Source organism: Triticum urartu, chromosome 2A (assembly GCF_056163025.1).
Source record: "Triticum urartu cultivar PI428250 chromosome 2A, HENAU_Tu73, whole genome shotgun sequence".
NCBI classification, from domain to species: domain Eukaryota; kingdom Viridiplantae; phylum Streptophyta; class Magnoliopsida; order Poales; family Poaceae; genus Triticum; species Triticum urartu.
In genome coordinates, this window is record NC_141874.1 from 766616245 (window position 1) to 766636658 (window position 20414).

At 50.4% G+C, this 20414-nt stretch overlaps 1 pseudogene; it reads left to right on the plus strand.

Annotated features, from left to right (window-relative positions):
* Positions 1-1320, plus strand: LOC147988091 (gibberellin 3-beta-dioxygenase 2-1-like; annotated as a pseudogene).
* The last annotated feature ends 19094 nt before the right edge of the window (positions 1321-20414 follow it).

A 20414-nucleotide genomic window follows, 5' to 3' on the forward strand; every position in this document is an offset into this window, starting at 1 on the left:
ATGCCGACTCGGTCGAAGCTGAACAAGGACCCGCACAACCAATACTTCGACTTGGCTCGTTCATTGCTGCTCGTTCATTATCCGGGACGAAGCTGGCTCGTTCATTGCTGCAGCAGTGGGGAAGATTGATCATGTCTAAGACCCTCTTCAGGCTGAAGCTTCAGCTTGTCTCAAGGCTATTGAGGGGGGTGTGGACCTGTGGGCACACAGGACCAAGTCTAGAGTATGACAGTTCATCAATTGGTGTCCTTCTGCGCGAGGCACGTAGTATATGTTATGTTTCTTTTGATGTTTCAGACTTTGTTTTCTGTCGTAGAAACAACAATAGTGCTGCACATTTGCTCGTCCAGTTAGGCCTGAAGGCGGCTGTGCCGTTCACCATCTGGGCTGATATTTCCCCAGACTTTGTCGCTGATGTGGTGACTAGCGATATTGCTAGGATCCAAGTCTAAGTGGAATATATTTTATTTCTTATCAAAAATACTTCGACTTGGGGGCAGCGCGGCAGGTGCCGGAGACGCACACATAGGAGGGGCTGCACGAGCACAAGATGGTGGATGGTGGCGTCGGGGCTGGGGAGGACGGTGTGCCGGTGGTCGGTGATGGACATGCGGGACCCACAGAAGGCGGAGGCGGTGGCGCGTGCGTTGGAACAATGGGGAACGTTCATGCTCGAGGGCCATGGCATGCCGAGCGAGCTGCTGGCACACGTCGAGGCCGGTATCACCGGCATGTTTGCACTGCCGAAGCTGGAGAAGATGCGAGCCGCACGCCAGGGCGGTGACCCAGGGCTACGGTCTGCCGCACATCGCCCTCTACTTCTCCAAGACCATGTGGTCCGAGGGCTACTCCTTAACCCCAGCCAACCTCTGCCCCGAACTCCGCAAGATCTGGCCCAACGGCGGCCACGACTACAACCACTTCTGGTATGTGTCCATGAAGTAATGCATGCCATTCATGAGAGATCTAACTTGCTAGGGTTTAGCACTGTTGTATGAATTATATCATCTCTTAATCACGTTATGTGCAGCGGCGTGATGGAGGAGTTCCACAAGGAGATGCGCGCTGGCTAACAAGCTGATGGAGCTGTTCCTCGTAGCGCTCAGGCTCCCCGCCATGCAGATCGCCAGCGTCAAGGTGGAGCACAAACTCACCGAGACCATGACCGAGACAATACCTCAACAGGTACGTAGTACTGCCTCCGTCAAAAATATATTTAGATACATCCATTTGAGCACCCAATTGGTTCGGTGCCAATAATTGACATGCCAATTGTTGGAGTCTAAAATTTTGTCTCTTAATCAGTTGGCTACCAATTAGTTTTTGCCCATCTTTTTAAAAGTTGTTAATTTTTGACAACTTTTGATTTTGCTCAATGTTGACTTGCCAAATATTGACAATGCCAAACTTTGACAGCAAACTAATTAGCCTCGTAGTACAAGTGGCAAATCTCCTAGCATGTACGTGCATCAAGGCAACGGCACAGCAGCCTCCAGGCAAATTTATAAACCTCTGATTTAACCAAGGTGGATCGTGAACGGCTGAAGCATGACGTGGCTCGACGATGCTTCATAGCAAACAGCGGCAGCCCTCTAGCGAAGCTCCATCCTAGCTCAGGCTGCAAGTGGGACTGCAGATGGGAGTCCCACCGTTGAGCCCACTTGGTCGGAATATATTTAATGTGAATAACCGGACATCCCGTCACAAGATACAAAAAATATATGGGCACAAGTGGTATCTCACTCAGCAAATGCACATACAATTGGAACGTACACACTAGTTTAGCATCCATATGTTACACTCTCACACCCTCGCTAGCTATCATACTCCTCGCTGCAGCTACAAGCCTGGGAGTGAGGGGCAAGAATTCGTCAACAGCCCTGTCCCTACCGTCCTTCCTCCCGCCCCTCCCGTCCCTCCCCCGTGCGGCGGCGCCGTCCCGCACCGGGGAGCCCCTGCCCTCCTCCTAAAGCATCGCCCCTCCTCCGCTCCCCTCCGCCGCCGTCGCCCGGGGCGTCATAGGGCAAAGCCCTTGTGGCGTGGCGGCGGTGGCGGTTTCTCCTCAGATCTCGATCTGGTTGGGAGGCGGCGTTCCTCTTCGGCCAGATCGGTGGCGACATGGAAGTGGTGCGGCGGCCGCGGGGGAGGACGGCACCAGCAACGGCGGATCTGGCCTTGACTAGCTCATGTCAGGCTAATTCATTGTGCTACCGATCTCAATCACCGTCGGTGGGGCACTACTCCTGGAGTTGATCTGCAACACGAGGATGTCTGGGGCGACGACCCTAGGCTTGGTGGTGGTGGCCTTCTTCTTCGTCGGAGTTGGTCGGCTGGCTGGTTGTGCTCACATGGTCATGCAATAACCGGCGGCTTGGCCGGTCGGGAGCGACGGAACTTGGCCGGTGGCAGCGGCAAAGTTCTGTCTGGATCCCGGGGCGGCGGCCTTGGAGGGTGGAGGCCAGTGAAGCTCGGGCTTCCCGCGGCGGCATGGCGTGGTGCAGTCTCTGTCCAAGGCGGATCTGTGACGGCGATCTGCTATGGATTGGTTCGGATCAGAGACGGCAACGAGCGCGCGGGATCCTTCTTGGCGGCTCTTGCGGCTTGGCGAGGCGGGGTGGGAGCCCTCCTCCTAGGCTCCAGTGGTGGCACACTCAGGCAGTGGCCGGTGCGCCAGGGGTCCCACGGTGGCACTCTTGCTGCGGTTGGTCGCCGGATCTAGGCGGCTGGATCTGGGGCTTTGAAGGCGGTTGAGACAGTGCACAGGTTGTTGGGTGGATTTCTTGGGACGGATCCGGGTGAAAACCTGATCTTCGATCGATGGCCGGAGACGGTGATGACGATGCCCTTATCATCATTTCCTTCATGAAGGCATCATCGAGGTGAAGCTCCCAACTCCACTCAATACCTTCGGGGGAAACCCTAGATCAGTTGATCGGATGTTGGCGGAAATCATGTGTCGTAACCCCCTTGGGGCGGCATTCTTGGAGGTGCACTCGGCTTCGCGGGACCAGCGGACGGCTTCTTTGGTGGAGCGGTGCTTCATCCATACATTGATGGCGACGGATCTGGACAGCGTGGCGCAGTGCAGATTCGAAGTTCGATGTGGGAGGATGGACTCGCGCAGGAGGACGACGCTGTCTGGCGTCATGGTGGCGTTGATGGACCTGGCACGGTAGATGCAACAGTACAACTCTGAAGATGGACTCGTGGCAGGTGGCTGCGGCGGCCCCGTCCCGCAGGCGTCCTGGTTGAGGAGTGCGCCGGACTAGTACGTGCCCCATACCAGGCAGGCGTCCTGATTGGGACCTCAGGTCTTAGATGTTTAGGTTTCGCTGCGATGTCTGTTTGGTATTAGGCGCAGACTATCAGCACCCCTTCATCAACTGGATAGGTGTAGCGACAGTTGTTGCTTAGAAGGTGGCTTCAGTCTTACTGTTGTATGACTTTGTAAGGTCTTGTGAGAATAATTAATAAAGTGGCCGCATGCATCGCCCAGATGCAGAGGCCGGGGATCATCCTCCTTTTCTAAAAGAAAGCTACAAGCCTACAACCAACCATGTCTCCTCCCATATGTTCCCTTCTACTCATCCGTGAAGGCGCTCTGTGAGACGACAGGTTGTACCCGAAGCTCTGACTTTCCAAGCTCGCCGATATCCCAGACCTCGACAAGTACCATTCACGCACGTCATCTGCGCAGCCATCACGCACCCAAACTGTGGTGACCACCATGTCTGCCGTACTTCACCGCCTACCTCCACAGAGATCCCTTAGCGTGCACGACCATGTTGTTGTCTTCGACTGCACGGGTCTCCTCGAGACCACCAAGGAGGCATGGATGACCTCGTGGCCAATACCGCAGACGGCCAGTACCGGGGACCTGCAGTCACCCTCCACGGCGAGGCCGTCGATCATGGAGCATGAATGCACGGCATGATGGTCCGGTCCGGTCCCTGACCGAGCCGGCCTTTGGACTGGCCGCAAGTGAGCAGGCTCAGAACCCGATGATACGTCTCCAACGTATCTATAATTTTTGATTGTTCCATGCTATATTATCTATTGTTTTGGGCAATATTGGGCTTTACTTTCCACTTTTATATTATTTTTGGGACTAACCTATTAACCGGAGGCCCAGCCCAAATTTGCTGTTTTTGTTGGGGATCGTAGCAGAAATTCAAAATTTTCTACGCATCACCAAGATCAATCTATGGAGCAATCTAGCAACGAGGGGAAGGAGAGTGCATCTACATACCCTTGTAGATCGCTAAGCGGAAGCGTTCAAGTGAACGGGGTTGATGGAGTCGTACTCGTCGTGATCCAAATCACCGATGATCCTAGTGCCGAACGGACGGCACCTCCGTGTTCAACACACGTACAGCCCGGTGACGTCTCCTACGCCTTGATCCAGCAAGGGGAGAAGGAGAGGTTGGGGAAGACTCCATCTAGCAGCAGCACGACGGCGTGGTGGTGGTGGAGGAGCGCGGGACTCCAGCAGGGCTTCGCCAAGCACTACGAGAGATGAGGAGGGAGAGGGGTAGGGCTGCGCCAACAGGGAGAGCAAATCACATGTGTTGGGCAGCCCAAACCTCAAGTATATATAGGGGGAGGGGAGGGGCTGCGCCCCCACCTAGGGTTCCCTCCCTAGGGGTGGCAGCAGCCCCCAGATCCCATCTGGGAGGCGGCCAAGGGGGAGAGAGAGGGGGGCGCACCTAGAGTGGGCCTTAGGGCCCATCTGCGCCTAGGGTTTGCCCCCTCTCCTCTTGAGGACGCCTTGGGCCTTGGTGGGAGGTGCCCCAGCCCACATAGGGGCTGGTCCCTTCCCACTTATGGCCCACGCAAGCCTCCGGGGCTGGTGGCCCCTCCCGGTGGACCCCCGGACCCCCCCGATGGTCCCGGTACACTACCGGTGATGCCCGGAACACTTCCGGTGGCCAAAACCATACTTCCTATGTATCAATCTTTACCTCCAGACCATTCCGGAACTCCTCGTGATGTCCGGGATCTCATCCGGGACTCCGAACAACATTCAGTAACCGCGTACATACTTTCCCTATAACCCTAGCGTCATCGAACCTTAAGTGTGTAGACCCTACGGGTTCGTGAGTCATGCAGACATGGCCGAGACAACTCTCCGGTCAATAACCAACAGCTGGATCTGGATACCTATGTTGGCTCCCACATGCTCCACGATGATCTCATCGGATGAACCACGATGTCAAGGACTTAATCAATCCCGTATACAATTCCCTTTGTCCATCGGTATGATACTTGCCCGAGATTCGATCGTCCGTATCCCGATACCTTGTTCAATCTCGTTACCGGCAAGTCTCTTTACTCGTTCCGTAACACATCATCCCGTGATCAACTCCTTGGTCACATTGTGCACATTATGATGATGTCCTACCGAGTGGGCCCAGAGATACCTCTCCGTTTACACGGAGTGACAAATCCGAGTCTCGATTCATGCCAACCCAACAGACACTTTCAGAGATACCTGTAGTGTACCTTTATAGCCACCCAGTTACGTTGTGACGTTTGGCACACCCAAAGCATTCCTATGGTATCCGGGAGTTGCACAATCTCATGGTCTAAGGAAATGATACTTGACATTAGAAAAGCTTTAGCATACGAACTACACGATCTTTGTGCTAGGCTTAGGATTGGGTCTTGTCCATCACATCATTCTCCTAATGATGTGATCCCATTATCAATGACATCCAATGTCCATGGTCAGGAAACCGTAACCATCCATTGATCAACGAGCTAGTCAACTAGAGGCTTACTAGGGACATGGTGTTGTCTATGTATCCACACATGTATCTGAGTTTCCTATCAATATAATTCTAGCATGGATAATAAACGATTATCATGAACAAGGAAATATAATAATAACCAATTTATTATTGCTTCTAGGGCATATTTCCAACAGTCTCCCACTTGCACTAGAGTCAATAATCTAGTTCACATTGCCATGTGATTAACACTCACAGGTCACATCGCCATGTGACCAACATCCAAGAGTCTACTAGACTCAATGATCTAGTTCACATCACTATGTGATAAACACTCAAAGAGTTCTGGGTTTGATCATGTTATGCTTGTGAGAGAGGTTGTAGTCAACGGGTCTTGCCATATTCAGATCCCTATGTATTTCGCAAAACTTTATATCGTAGATGCTGCTACCACGTTCCACTTGGAGCTATTCCAAATTATTGCTTCATTATACGTATCCGGTATCTCTACTCAGAGCTATCCGGATAGGTGTTAAGCTTGCATCGACGTAACTCTTTACGTCGAACTCTTTATCACCTCCATAACCGAGAGACATTTCCTTATTCCTCTAAGGATAATTTTGACCGCTATCTGGTGATTTACTCCTAGATCACCTTTATACCCTCTTGCCAGACATGTGGCAAGGCACACATCAGGTGCCGTACTTCAGCATGGCATACCGTATAGAGCCTATGACAAAAGCATAGGAGACGACCTTCGTCCTTTCTCTTTCTTCTGCCGTGGTCAAGCTTTGAGTCTCACTCAACTTCGCACCTTACAACTCAGGTAAGAACCCCTTCTTTGACTGATCTATTTTGAATTCTTTCAAAAACATGTCAAGGTGTGCGTTCTTTGAAAGTACCATCAGGCGTCTTGATCCATCTCTATAGATCTTGATGCCCAATATGTAAGCAGCTTTATCCAGGTCTTCCTTTGAAAAACACTCTTCAAACAACCGTTTATGCTTTCCAGAAATTCTACATTATTTCGGATTTGAACAGGTCATTAAAGACCACAGACGCGGATAGACGAGTTCGGTACAAAATTATCATTGATGCAGGCTTAACGGTCACACACCCCTGTTCTAGGGGCTCCGCACCTGTAAACTAAGAGACAATCAAGCTCGGTTTCACATATTTTACCTTACACTTTGTTTATTCAATATAAATTCTGTTCGGCACGACCCTTTTTCAACTTAGTTACTCTCTTTTTATAGATGAACATCGTGATGCGCCCGTCCAGGATACGGCACAACGGAGACACAGGCGCAGACGTGCAGTAGGGACCCGTTCTAAGGATTCTTTTTAGATTAAGACCCTGCGTAAACCTTTTTTACTGTCTCTTGTTGCTATATATCCCCTGGTTTTCTCTGATATAACCAAGGAGGAGGCTGGCGTCTTGGCATGTGGCCACGTCAGAATTTTTGCACGTACCTGGACACTAGGGGCTTTTTAATAAAGGGTGTTGTTTCGCCCGCACTCATAAAGACCGAATACCTTAGGGAGTATTCGGCGTCGCGAGTTTTGGCATTATATGCATCAGCTCCGAATCATGTCTTTGGTCAAATGTTGGGTTGCCCGGCTCCTGTGTTCGGCTACCTTACGTTCTGCTCTATCGGCTAAGGTAGCACCAGGAGAACTACTGCGATTGTGCCCCGGTTAGGCCGGGGGAGCACCTCAGTAGAGAAAGCCGAAAACTGACTGTCATGATGTAGCGTGAGACTGGTCAGCCACTCGATGACCCACCGGAATCTATAGGATTCCTCCGCTTTAACGAAGGGCCGTTTCCCGGTCAGGCACATACGCGCCCCGAACTCGGGCGAGCGCAGTCGCCACCAGGGGCTACCTAAATAGTCCCATTGTCAAGCTCCTATGGCTAAGTGAAAGTGTTAAAACATTATAGTCCGGTTGCCTAGCCCGCTGCACTATCACCTCCTTTGTAGGACCAAGACGTTGGATTAAGTGTGAAAATGCGTCTTCTGCGAGCACCCCCGCACTATGTGCGTGGGGGCTGAAGCCAACGACTGCCATCTTTCAGATTTTGTATATATATATCTTAAAACGGCCGCACAGGAGGTGTTCCCAATACTTGAAGGCACAAGTATAAAAGGCTACTACAATTTATCAAAATATTGCTTTTTAATTACATATGCTATCAGAACATAGCATCCTTCGCGCACTGCGTCTCTATTACACAAGCGCCTTTAAGGACTTCCTGAAAATAGTGCTCGGAGGGTACTCGGCTTTTGTCCGAATCTCGGGATGCAACAACGGTGGTCTCCATCTCTGCCCAGTATGTCTTGACATGGGCAAGAGCCATCCGTGCGCCCTCTATGCATGCTGACCTCTTCATCGCATTGATACGCGGCACCGCGTCAAGGAATTGCTGCACCAAGCTGAAATAACTCTTCGGCTCCGATCTCCCCGGCCACAGATGACCCATGACGTACTTCATGGCGAGTCCGGACAACCTATTTAGTTCAACCCATTGAGCCAGACGATCGTCCACTGCTAGTGGACGCTCTGGATTGTGGAACTGCGACCAGAAAAGCTTTTCCACTTCGCGATCTTTTTGATCTCGAAAGTGTCCGGTCGCATCAGCAGCACTCGCTGCCAAATCCAGATAGGTGTCCTCCACACTCCACATCCGGTCCAACGGAGCAAACTTCGGATCGCAAAACTTCCTCCGCAGCATAAAGGGCTTTCCAGCCGCAATCTGTCCGGCCTGACGCAGCTCCTCCTTCGCAGCTCTCATCGCAGAGCGAGCGTCCTTGGCATCAGCAACGGCCTTCTCTAAGTCCGTCTGTCTCGCCCGGTCTTCTTTCTCAAGAAGCTTGCAACGGTCAGCAGCGCTCTTTAACTTAACGGCCATCTCGGCCATCTCCTTCTTGCTTCGGCAGTGAGCAGCCTGTTCGGCTCTCAGCTCTTCAAGGGCTTTCTCGGCAGCCGCATCACTTTTCCTGGCTCGTTCCTTAGCTCGGGCAAGTTCCGCCCGAAGACTCTCCACGCGGGCCGCACCATCTGCGTCAAGCACACACATTGTAAGATACTAGCATAAAGCTCCTCTTACCAGATGCCGCCCGAGGAATTACATACCTTGAGCCTCATCAAGCCGCTTGTTCACAAGCGCGATGTCGGCATCTGCCACGTCAAGTTGCCTCTTTAACTCGGCAAATTCATCAGTCCGGCTGGACTCCGGACACTTCGCCAACTATATACAAAGGCGACATTTAAGACCTGGGATTATGATCCTCTGCACGCCGTCAATTTTGACAACGCACAGAGTCTCAGGGGCTACTATCTACACAGGGCGCATCTTATTTATGCGCATCTGACAAAGGAGTACATTATCGAACGTACCTCAAAACCCGTCAGCAAACTTCTGACGGCCTCATGCAATCCGCTTTCCACGGACGAAATCCTTCCAATCACCGTACCCATCAGTGCACGGTGCTCCTCTGAGATAGAAGCTCGCCCCAGCAGATTCATTAGCTCCTCCGATCGCGCACCGGACGGTGCCGGACTCGTCCTATGGCCTCCATCGAAGGCCGGACGCGGAGAACCTTGGGGGGCCATGTGGCTACCTTCCGCCCCTGCCGGATTCGGAGAAACCCTCCGCGACGACACCTTAGGGTCGCCCGCCTCGCTAGGCGGTACGGCAGGGGGAGGCGTTCCGCTCTCCATCATCTCCGGAAGAAGATCCCCTGAAGACGAGCTCTGCTGAGAAGGGCTGAGGTCCGAGCTACAAGGTAAAATTTCGGCTAATCTTCTCAGATATAAAGCAAGGATTTCTTTCATCCCTCTAAAGGAAAATCTTTCTCCACTTACGGCTCGCTGGAGGGCTGGTCCTCTTGAGGGCATAGTTCGGCTGAGGAATCCCTCGGCGTAGGACCCTCTGGCGAGGATTTTTTCCCCCGCTTGGAGGCTATAGCCTCCTGGTTTTCAGAGGCAGTCCTCTTTTTCCCCTTAGGAGAGGAATTGTCGGTTCCTCCCTTCGGAACAGCCTCCTTCGAGGAGGCCATCGTTTCCTTGTCCTCCCCCTCACTTCCCTCCAAAGGCATTATCTTCAACATCCTGACAAGCACGGGATCCGGCCTGGTTTCGGGAAGGGGAGCCGGACACCTGATCAGCTTTGCCTTCGCTATCCACTCCTGTTTAAAAGGACAGCTCTTTTAGGGGCAAGTTTATGACAATTATACGGATAGCAGGTTCGGGCACAAGGTTACTTACTTGAGTATCCGGGCGATTGCAGCTTAGACCTGCGTCCTCGGTCAAATCCGGACACATTGCTTGTGATCCGAAGAACAGTTTATACATCTCCGCGGGCGTTGCGCCCATGAAATGCTGGAGAGCTCGCGGTCCCTCTGGATTAAACTCCCACAGGCGAAGGGAGCGACGTTTGCCGGGCAATATTCGGCGAATCAGCATGACCTGCGTCACCTTGACCAGGCTGAGGTCTCTTTCTAAGAGATCCCTAATGCGGCCCTGCAACAAGGGCACGTGTTTGGATAACCCCCAATCTAATCCTTTGTTGACCCATGACGCTAGCCGTGGTGGAGGACCCGAGCGAAAGGCAGGAGACGCCACCCACTTGGTGCCCCTGGGAGCGGTGATATAGAACCACTCTCGTTGCCACAAGCCGAGCTCCTCTTGAAAAGAGCCCTCGGGCCATGAAGCATCAGCATTCTTACTTATAACAGTGCCTCCACACTCTGCGTGCCGTCCCTCGATCATCTTCGGCTCCACTTTAAAGGTCTTGAGCCATAATCCGAAGTGAGGGGTAACAAGGAGGAACGCTTCACACACGACGATGAATGAGGAAATATGGAGGATGGACTCCGGAGCTAAGTCATGGAATTCCAGCCCATAATAGAACATCAGCCCCCTCACGAAGGGATCCATTGGGAAGCCTAACCCCCGAAGGAAGTGAGACATGAACACCACGTTCTCACCGGGCTGGGGACTGGAAATAGCCTGCCCTTGAGCAGGCAACCTATGCGAAATTTCACCGGTCAAGAACTTGGCCTCTCTCAACTTTAGCACGTCCTCCTCCGTGACGGAGGAGGGCATCCAACGGCCTTGAAGGTCGGAACCGGACATTGTCGAGGTCTGAAGCGCCTGGAATCTGGAGCCTAGGGTGTTGGAACTCGAGGCGACGGGCGAACTCGTTTGAGATTGGAAAAAAGGAGTAAGGCCTTGGTCTCTTTATAAGAGGTCGAATACCAAGAGCCCTCCTTGTAACCGTTTGGGACTTGCCTTTAATCGAGAAAACATGCTAACAGGCACGATTGGGTTACCCACGTCCGTATTGATGAGAATCCCGTAAATAAAGGGGACACGATCTCTGCTTTGACAAGACATGCCAAGGAAACCGCCTCGCAAAACGTGCTGAGGTGGAAAAGTAAAAACGATTCGAGTAAAAGACTTGGCCGTAGTGTGATGTCACACTGCGGAATACGTCAGCAGATTAGATTTGTGTTAATATTATTCTCTCTATGGCAATATGTGGAAACTTATTTTGCAGAGCCGGACACTACTCTTGGTGTTTAAAATCTTCTATGAAGAATTTGGAGGAGGAACCCGCCTTGCAATGCCGAAGACAATCTGCGCGCCGGACTCATCGTCATTGAAGCCTGGTTCAGGGGCTACTGAGGGAGTCCTGGATTAGGGGGTGTCCGGGTAGCCGGACTATACCATCAGCCGGACTCCCGGACTATGAAGATATAAGATTGAAGACTTCGTCCCGTGTCCGGATGGGACTTTCCTTGGCGTGGAAGGCAAGCTTGGCGATGCGGATATTCAAGATCTCCTACCATTATAACCGACTCTATGTAACCCTAGCCCTCTCCGGTGTCTATATAAACCAGAGGGTTTTAGTCCGTAGGAGAACAACTTCATCATACAACAATCATACCATAGGCTAGCTTCTAGGGTTTAGCCTCTCTGATCTCGTGGTAGATCTACTCGTGTACTACCCATATCATCAATATTAACCAAGCAGGACGTAGGGTTTTACCTCCATCAAGAGGGCCCGAACCTGGGTAAAACTTCGTGTCCCTTGTCTCCTATTACCATCCGGCCTAGACGCACAGTTCGGGACCCCCTACCCGAGATCCGCCTGTTTTGACACCGAGAGTACCCGAGAGCACAGTGCTCTCTCTGGCTGACAGGTGGACCCGGGGCCCACTGTCAGCCTCTTCTTCTTCCTCTGGCTCTCTCTTCTTCCTCTCTCCCGCGCGCTTTCCCGCGCTTTCTCCACCGGCGACGTGTAGCGAGTAGGGCATCTAGGCCGTACCTGCGGTAGTGCGCGGCATGCTAGCTGTCGGTGCAGCATGCACTCACCTCGCGGGCCAGCGTGCTGTCGACGCTGCTCGCGGATTCGCCTTCGAACACCGGCGATCGGGCGACGAGCGGCGCTGGTGGACTTCGCCCACCGTACACCGAGCTTGAGCTATAAAACGGCCGAGGTGCCTCTCTCTTCTTCCTCACACCTGGTCTCGCTTCTCCTTCTCCTTCTCCCTCCTCCATTTCTGTTTACAGAAGCTCGAGAGGAGGGTCTAATGGCGGGGGCGGTGCCGGACTGGTACGTGAGATCCTGGTGTGCGGAGGACTGGCGGCATTGCTGGGACTCTCCGTGCTCCTGTGTGCGATGATCCTCGATGATCGTCGTGATGCTGCCGCTCGAGTGTTGGCTCTTCGCGGTGGCGGTGATCACGAGGAGTAGGTGCGGTGTCGGGTGCTAATCGTTGTCGGTATGCTGGGTAACTTGTACCCGGATGATTACCCACTAATCTCTCCTTCAGAGACTGTGGTGTATTAGGGAGATGATTAACCAGATGCAACACGGTTACATGGTGTTGTAAGTAGTGTATGCGTTCGAGTGGTTGTGGTTGTGAGCCTGTTGCCGGGGTGCTGCGTGAATAAAAATTCATGTCGTGAGGAGATTTATGCTGTAGCAACTCAGGGAAAAGAAATCTCACTCCAGGATTTTTCGCGAGAGAAAATTAGTTGATCAAAATTTATAGCAGCAAAAACTACTCACCACAATTGCAACAAAAATTTATCTCATCGCACAAGATTTAGAATAACACGCATAAGTTACAACACTTAGCTAAATGCGAGAATAAAAGAACATAGCAGTGACGTCTAGAATGAAAACGGCAACTGGACGGGGTCCCGAGAAAACGTCTCTGGTACTGGGACGCACTCTTCTTCTATCGGGGGAAGCGGATTGATCAGTCAATGAACGCGTCTCTCCTAGCCTGGCCTTAGTGGTCTGCCGATGGCGATCTGAGGATTTAAATCAGTGAGGCTCTGGAGATAACCCATCACTCGCTGGGTCAAACGCTCTTGAGCGATGATATACTGGACAAGGTTGGCCAGTACTGGGTCTCTCTCAATTCGTCCACCAGGAAAAGATGTCACTTCCCCAGGTGCTGCACGGCTCGGAAAGTAATAATACCCTCGTTCACCTGCATAGGGTACCGCGAATCGAAGGCGAACAAGCGCTTCGTGTGCAGCCGCTTCTATGGCCATCTGCGGAGTCGGCATAGATTTCCCCAGGAAGGAGACTTCTGTTGGGTCTTGGTTTGAGTCTACGGGAGGGATGTGCACTACTGCCCAATATTTCGAGGTGGATGAGGTGATCCTCGATTTGAGCAGCTCGTACTGGGGTGGCTGGGTAGAACCCATGGTACTGCAGGTAAAGTCCCACAATATTTTAACAAAGCTACCCGGGGTTGCATCTGGGGTTCTCAGATAAATGCTAGGGCTCGGCATGGCAAGAAAAAGGTTGAGAGGGTTGCGCACAAGATAAGGGGTACTTGGCAAGGTCACGAGGTGGCCTCTTATATAGCCTCCAGGCTGGGTTATTTACCGCGGTGAGGGGCTCTAGTTTGCTGGTTCTGCTCTCATGGGGTCGGGGTCAAAGCCACAGATACACACATCTCACAAAAGTGACGTGTCACTGTGGGTGTCGTCAGAGTTGGTTTTGGTAGCTATGCCCGGAAAAATGTAACCGTACATCAATACAGGTACTATTTAAATTAGGGGCGCACAGGCAGGTAACGATGTGGTGATACAAGGTCACACAATTACAGGGTGTGGACATACTGAGACTCGGTACTACTCGAGTGACTCAGTCCACTTCGTTTATATCTAAGTGGGCGTGCCTTGTGGATGTCGAGGCTTCTCCATTGGCCTCACCGTCGGGGTTGGCTAGAGGGGGTTGAGGAACTGCAGGGTCGGGGTAGCGATGATGACCATCGCGGGGATTGTTGGCCACAATCCCGTTGGAGTGTGCTCCCAAAAGGCGACGAAGCACTTCTGGGGTCATCAACGCGCCTTGGTTGATGGTTGGGGCTGACCTCAAGGTCTCGATCGATTGTCCGAACAGTACGACTGGATTGTCGGCCTCGGGCTCATCTTCTCTCCTAGCTGGGGCTCGGCAGATCAGTTCTCCACGAGCTGCGATCAGATCAAGGGTGATTTGATCGAACAGTCCCTCTAGTGCACTTACATAGCGCACCAGATGCAATAATGCATGGTCTGTCTCGTGGTCTCCGTTGGCAACTTGGGGTGGTCTACCATACCCGTCACGGCTGGGGTAGTAGTAGAATGAGCAGCAGTTAACTCTGGGTGACAAGTGCCGGAGTTGAACTATAGCTTCTTGAGTAGCTAGTTGGATGGCTTGTGGCTCAAAGGAAGTTGTCCTTCCGGTGAACCTGTAGGGGCGTTCTGGTGATAGACCCCTACCATAGACGTGCACTGTGGCCCAAAATTGATGGCTCTCGCCGCTCATGGACCCTTGGTACACAACATATTCTGGGGGCTCTTCTAAGGCAAAGGCACGACAGGTGAGGTTTGCTAGCACGATCACAAAACCTCCAAGGTTGGTTGTTGTGGTCTCATTGTGAACAATGGGGCCAGGCATTATGGCTTGGTTTGGGGTAGAGGCTGTGCTGTGCTGGGTTGAGGCTAGCGTGCCCTTTTATAGAAAAAGGGAACAGAGTCTTCCTTCGCACGCTTGCGAGAAAGATTATTGAGGGGCCGGTCACTGGCGCGTGATCGACAGGCCAGGCGGGTAGGTTGGGCACCGACTGCCAAAAGGTGTCGGGTCACTGTGTGGCTATCTTACACGAGAAGCTTGGCCGGGGTTTGGTTAAGGTCTGGTGGGTTGGTTTACCTAGGTTTTCGACCTGGCTAAGATAGGATTAGCCAATGGTCAGCCTGGCTCTGATACCAAGTTTATCAGGACCGGGTTTTCGGGATATTAATTTCCCAAAAGCGGCCCTTGTGCTCACCAGCCCCAGGATCACTGTTAGCTGATGAGACACCAACTTGTTACAGAAACTCCAAGCAAAATACAAAATATATAGTACAAGACCATTCTGGCCTATGAGTACAACAAATGGTTTGCTAGTGGCTGAAGGCGGAAGCGATTTGCGGGTCACCAGCGTCTATGGGACTCCATCTCCCACAGGAACAGCTGACCAGGATAACTCCTATCTTCGCGAGGCTGCTATCTCCGTTGCGTAGGTTCCGGGGTTGTCATCACAACGCTCCTTCCCACGCAGGAAATCTGGCCAAGACAATAGCCAGGGACAAGCCAGTGAGTACTTTGAATGTACTCGCAAACATTAAGAACACAGGTATAATATGCCCAAAATGTTCTATGATCACAACGTCCATCACAACAATAAAATCTATGATGCACACAAGTAAGTTATTCACAATACACATGAATAATGCAATTAGAGAGTAGAAATAGAATGCCTCAGTCGGGCGTCTGAGCGACACCACAGAAAGGGCTTATAAGTAATTGAAATAACAAGCATGCCACAGTCGGGCGTCTGAGCGACACCACATAAAGGGCTTATAGGTAAGTGAAATAACAAGCATGCCACAGTCGGGCGTCTGAGCGACACCACATAAAGGGCTTATAAGTAATTGAAATAACAAGCATGCCACAGTCGGGCGTCTGAGCGACACCACATAAAGGGCTTATATGTATAAACATAATCATAGTGAATATCCAGGAGGTGGAACCGTCCCAGGGATATTCATTATTTCCAATTAATGCAAATGGTTAGTCCACAATAATAATAATCATAACCATCATATATCACAAGTCATAATCAATGTTCTGGTTTAGTAGTCTCTCCTCCGAAGACCGACACTAAGGCCGACACTTGACCCATCCCAGACTGTAGTCCTTAACCATGGACACGGCTATTCGAATAGGTTTAACATCTCTGCAGAGGGTGTACTCTTTACCCACAAGTAACGGATTCCTTTAGTCCATCAGGACTAATTCCGTCTACGGTCTTTTAATTGAAAACACACCTAACCGCACACACCAGCCAAACTCACTGGTGTCTGGAATCACCCTTGACACCTGTTAAGCAAAACTCTAAGTGGGGAGGCTACAACCTTGACTTAGGATGGGATCATGAAATTTATACCGCGTGCAAACTGGGGGAGCTACACCCTTCGGCTACAACCGAAAACACCCATGCCCCCGGACCAGGTGGCATGCCTACCGGAGGCCTCCGGTATCTTCCACCATGGCCTCTCTGTACGGTGTGTGCTAGGAAAGGGGTTGACAACTTACTGAACCGCACCCTACTTGTGGCAGGGACAAGTGGTAGTACGAAACAAGTATTGGGGTTACCGAAACAAGACTCGATCTATGGTCGACTCAGGAGGTTTAGGTATTCCCTACACGATTAGTGTAGCAAATATATTTCAATCCAACAGACAAAATCACCGCTCATCATACCTCATCATGCCATACCGGACGCAACCGCATCGGCGAGGAACTGGAGACAAGCATCGTGTCTACCCAAGACAGAGGCTTTCCCGGTTGCCTTCCGGTATGCATGAAAGGCATACGATGGTGATTACTATCACCACGTGTCCATTTCCAATAGTACGGAATCATCAATATGCACTTATGAGTGCGTTCATATCATCACAAAATAACGAAAGCTCCGAAACGAGGGGTGTTGTAACCGTATTAAACAACACACGACAATATCATGCCCGGGGTCAGAATGCTTGCCTTCAAGGTGTGGAGAGGTGAGGTGCACTCCAATACTTTTTGAAAGCCCTCTTCTCTCTCTCCAAAAATCCTATTTCGAAAATATGCAAATAACACATACTTTAAAAACAGTACAAAAAGTTGCCCTAATTATTTTTGAAATAAATCTTAAAATAAACTAGGTGAAATTTGAGAGAGGTAGGAAAAAGAATCAATTCATTTGGAGTTTTATTTAAAAAGATATAGCCAGTCAAAGTTTTGGTCAAATTATGTTTTTAAAATAAAATAGAAAAAGAAAACGTTTCAGATAGAAATACGCTTCCGGGGCAGAGGAGACGTACTTCTGAAGTTTACGCCTTCACTTAAAACACGTGGAGACGGGGCTGGGCCACTGACAGTGGGTCCACGGGGCCCACTGGTCAGGTTTGACCAGTCGCGTCTCCCTTCTTTTCCTCTGCCCGAGCGGGGGCGGGATTCCGGTGATCGTCGCCGGCGAACGGAGGCTCCTCGAGGGCACCCGAGGCCAGGGATGGATCCGCCACTCCTAGGCGGTCCTCCCGGTGGTCGACTGGCCGGCGGGGACGGAGGGAATCGCCGGCGGCGAGCTCCGCGGTGGAGGGAGCTTCGGGCATGATTGGGGGATTTGTCTCCGGTGGCTCCCGATCAAAATTGAGCTTGGGGTGGACTCACAAGATGAAGGGAGGGCCTCTGGTGAAGAGAGTGGAGAGGGGGAGGCCCTGGTGGCGCCGGAGTGGACGAGACAGTGGCGGCGGCTGTGGTTGCCAGAGAAGAAGAAGACGACCACCTCTGGTCTTTCTACTGCTACGGGAGGGTCAGTGAGGGAGTGAGAGAGGTTGCTTGAGGGCCTGACGAGCTCGGGGGCTTCTTATATAGGCGAGCAATGGCGGTTCCGCGGCGGTCGGGGATAAGATCGTTGGCGACCGACGTTCTGTAGCTAGGGGGCGCGTGGCGATGGTTGGCGAGGTCTGGCAGGGTGAGAGGATAAGCGCGAACTGCTCAGGGGCGAGCTGGCGAGCCGGGGTGGCTCGGGAGGCGCCGTCCGGGGCAGAGGCGCACTGTGGCCGGCCGCTAGCCGCCGTGGCCGACCTGACGGCGGCGCTGTAGGGCGCCAGGGGGGCTTGGCTGGTTCCTGCGAGCGGATGAGGTCGGGAGGGTGCGGCTCTGCAGGCGAGTAAGGGCCGGGGCGCGACGCGGCGACCCGAGCACACGCACGTGCAAAACGCGCGCTCTAGGCGCGCCCAGAGCACGCACGCTACGTGCTCGACAATATGCCAAGGCATGCTAGGGGACTCCAACCCACAAGAGAGTTAGCAGGGTGGGGCTACATGCTAGGTCAAGTCCATGGGACATGCTGGTCTGGTCAGGGGATCAAGTTCACAATGTAAACTTGAAATCATGCCAAATCTAGCTATGCACACATGGTGTTTGACAAAATGCCAAGGGCATCTAGGCAATTCTTGGGGTGGCCAAATCTTCCAGATCATAGTCTCTTTAGATGAAAGAGAGGGTGGTGAGGTTAGTTTGACAAAATCATAAACTTGTTAGTGCAAGTTTTGCAAAACTTCAGTTTTGGGCAGAAAGAAAAAGGCATGGTTGCATGCACTAAACATCCTCCAATGGGTCCACTCTTCTGGACTTAAGGGTTTTGTAGCAAGGGCTATAAGCAGGAGAAAGCACATGGTCACTAGAGCAAAAATGATTAGGGTTGCTGTAGAAATCACCAGGTTGGACCAGAATGGAAAAGAGGTTGTTTCACTCAAATTTTTCAAGGAACATTAATGGGTTTTTGCATACAGTTGCATAGTGTACTCCTATTAACATCCCCTAATTTTGGTGGAGGTTTTTAAGAAATATTTAAATAGGTTGCAGTGAAAGATTGCTCTCTGGACCAGATTTGAAAAATTGGTGTAGAGCTCAAAATATCCAAAGACTGAAATATATTTTTGCACAAAAGTGATTCAAAAACATCACATGACCTCTCCAAAATTTGGTTGGAATTTTAGATGAATTTATAAAAGGGTTGCAGTACAAATGGGACCCTAAAACCATGGGAAACCATTTATAAGGAAATGAAGGTCAGGAGAATAATTATATAATTAACCCCATAGATAAAAGAAAATTTTTCTGGAGAGGGTAAACAAGTCCAACAATATATTTGGAAAGTTTTTTTTCACTTGAGTTAAAAACTCCATAACAATAAGGAAAAGAATGGCTCTGAAATCAAAAGAAAATCCAGAAAATAAAAGTTTTAAATTCCCTGGCAAAATTTTAATTAATAAAACAAGGTCAAAATTTTTGGGGTGTCACACTGAAGGCTGACCTTTAATCCCGGTTCCAGACACCAACCGGGACTAAAGGGCCTCGCTTCTGGCGCAACCCCTTTAGTTTTAAAATACAAACTGATGGGTAAACACTTGTTAAAATAAAAAAAATTAAGTTTCATGTTCATCAACACAAACGTGTATTATGTTACACGAACTCTTGAGAAGCAATATTGATAAAAGAAAAATCTTTATTAGCCGACTCATATAGGTAGGCTTGTTCATTGTGTGTATGATATACTAAAGCAAAATTTTGATTTCTCTGGATGATATTGTAATGAAAAAATTGTAATATTTGCAGCGCATCATGTGTACTATTCATGGTAAATGTTATGGAATATTAGACATGAATGTGTGTCTGATCATGTCACTCGAGTATTTCATTTTCATACATGATCTCATTATTTCATCTTAAGCTTTCTCTTAGATTTGTTCTTTTACTAATATTTTGCAAGAGGATATGAAACACTTTCGACGGAAATTAATTGTCATATTGCTCAAGGCAGACCTGAATAAGATAAAAGGATGTCTGATACTAGATTATGATGTCGTTCTCTGCAAATACATCTTGTCGATCCTGCTTTAATTAGTAGAGAATTCTTCAGAATCATGCAAATGAAGCTAAAGACAATATCCTGACATTGTATGAAATATCTTAAACGCATCAAGGAGATTTTAGTTTGTAATAGATAATTAGTTAAATCATTACTCTATATGTATACAACGTAATATTGCATTTTTTATCAACTTATACATTGCAAGTGAAGTAAATTTTATTTATTTTCTTTCTTTTTCTGTGGAAATGATCCAGATCTATTATCAAAGTTCACCGGAAGTACAAAGCATCCAAAACAATAAAAATTACATTGAGATTCCAACACGACCACGTCTAGACGAACGAACTCGACGTGGATCAGAGCCCGAAAGATAAACTTGAGGAAGCAGCACCGCCATCTGCCTGAGCACCGCACCTTCAAGGACTAAAAAACCCTAACCGAAACTACTAACCAGAGCGGAGGCACCGGGATTCCTCTCCCCGCCACCGGCTGCTAGAGCGGCGGACAGAGGGGAGACAAATCCATGGGTTCACCGGCAAAGTTTGGAGGGGAGAGTTTGGCCTATCCGCGAGGAAGTCTCGTCAGAAAATTAGTTTTACTTATTTTCTGATTGTATTTTTTGCTATTCTCTTCTATACATGCATAAATTTGACATGCATTATGTTTATGTATGCAACCAACAAAATTACAGAAATGCACGTGGCAA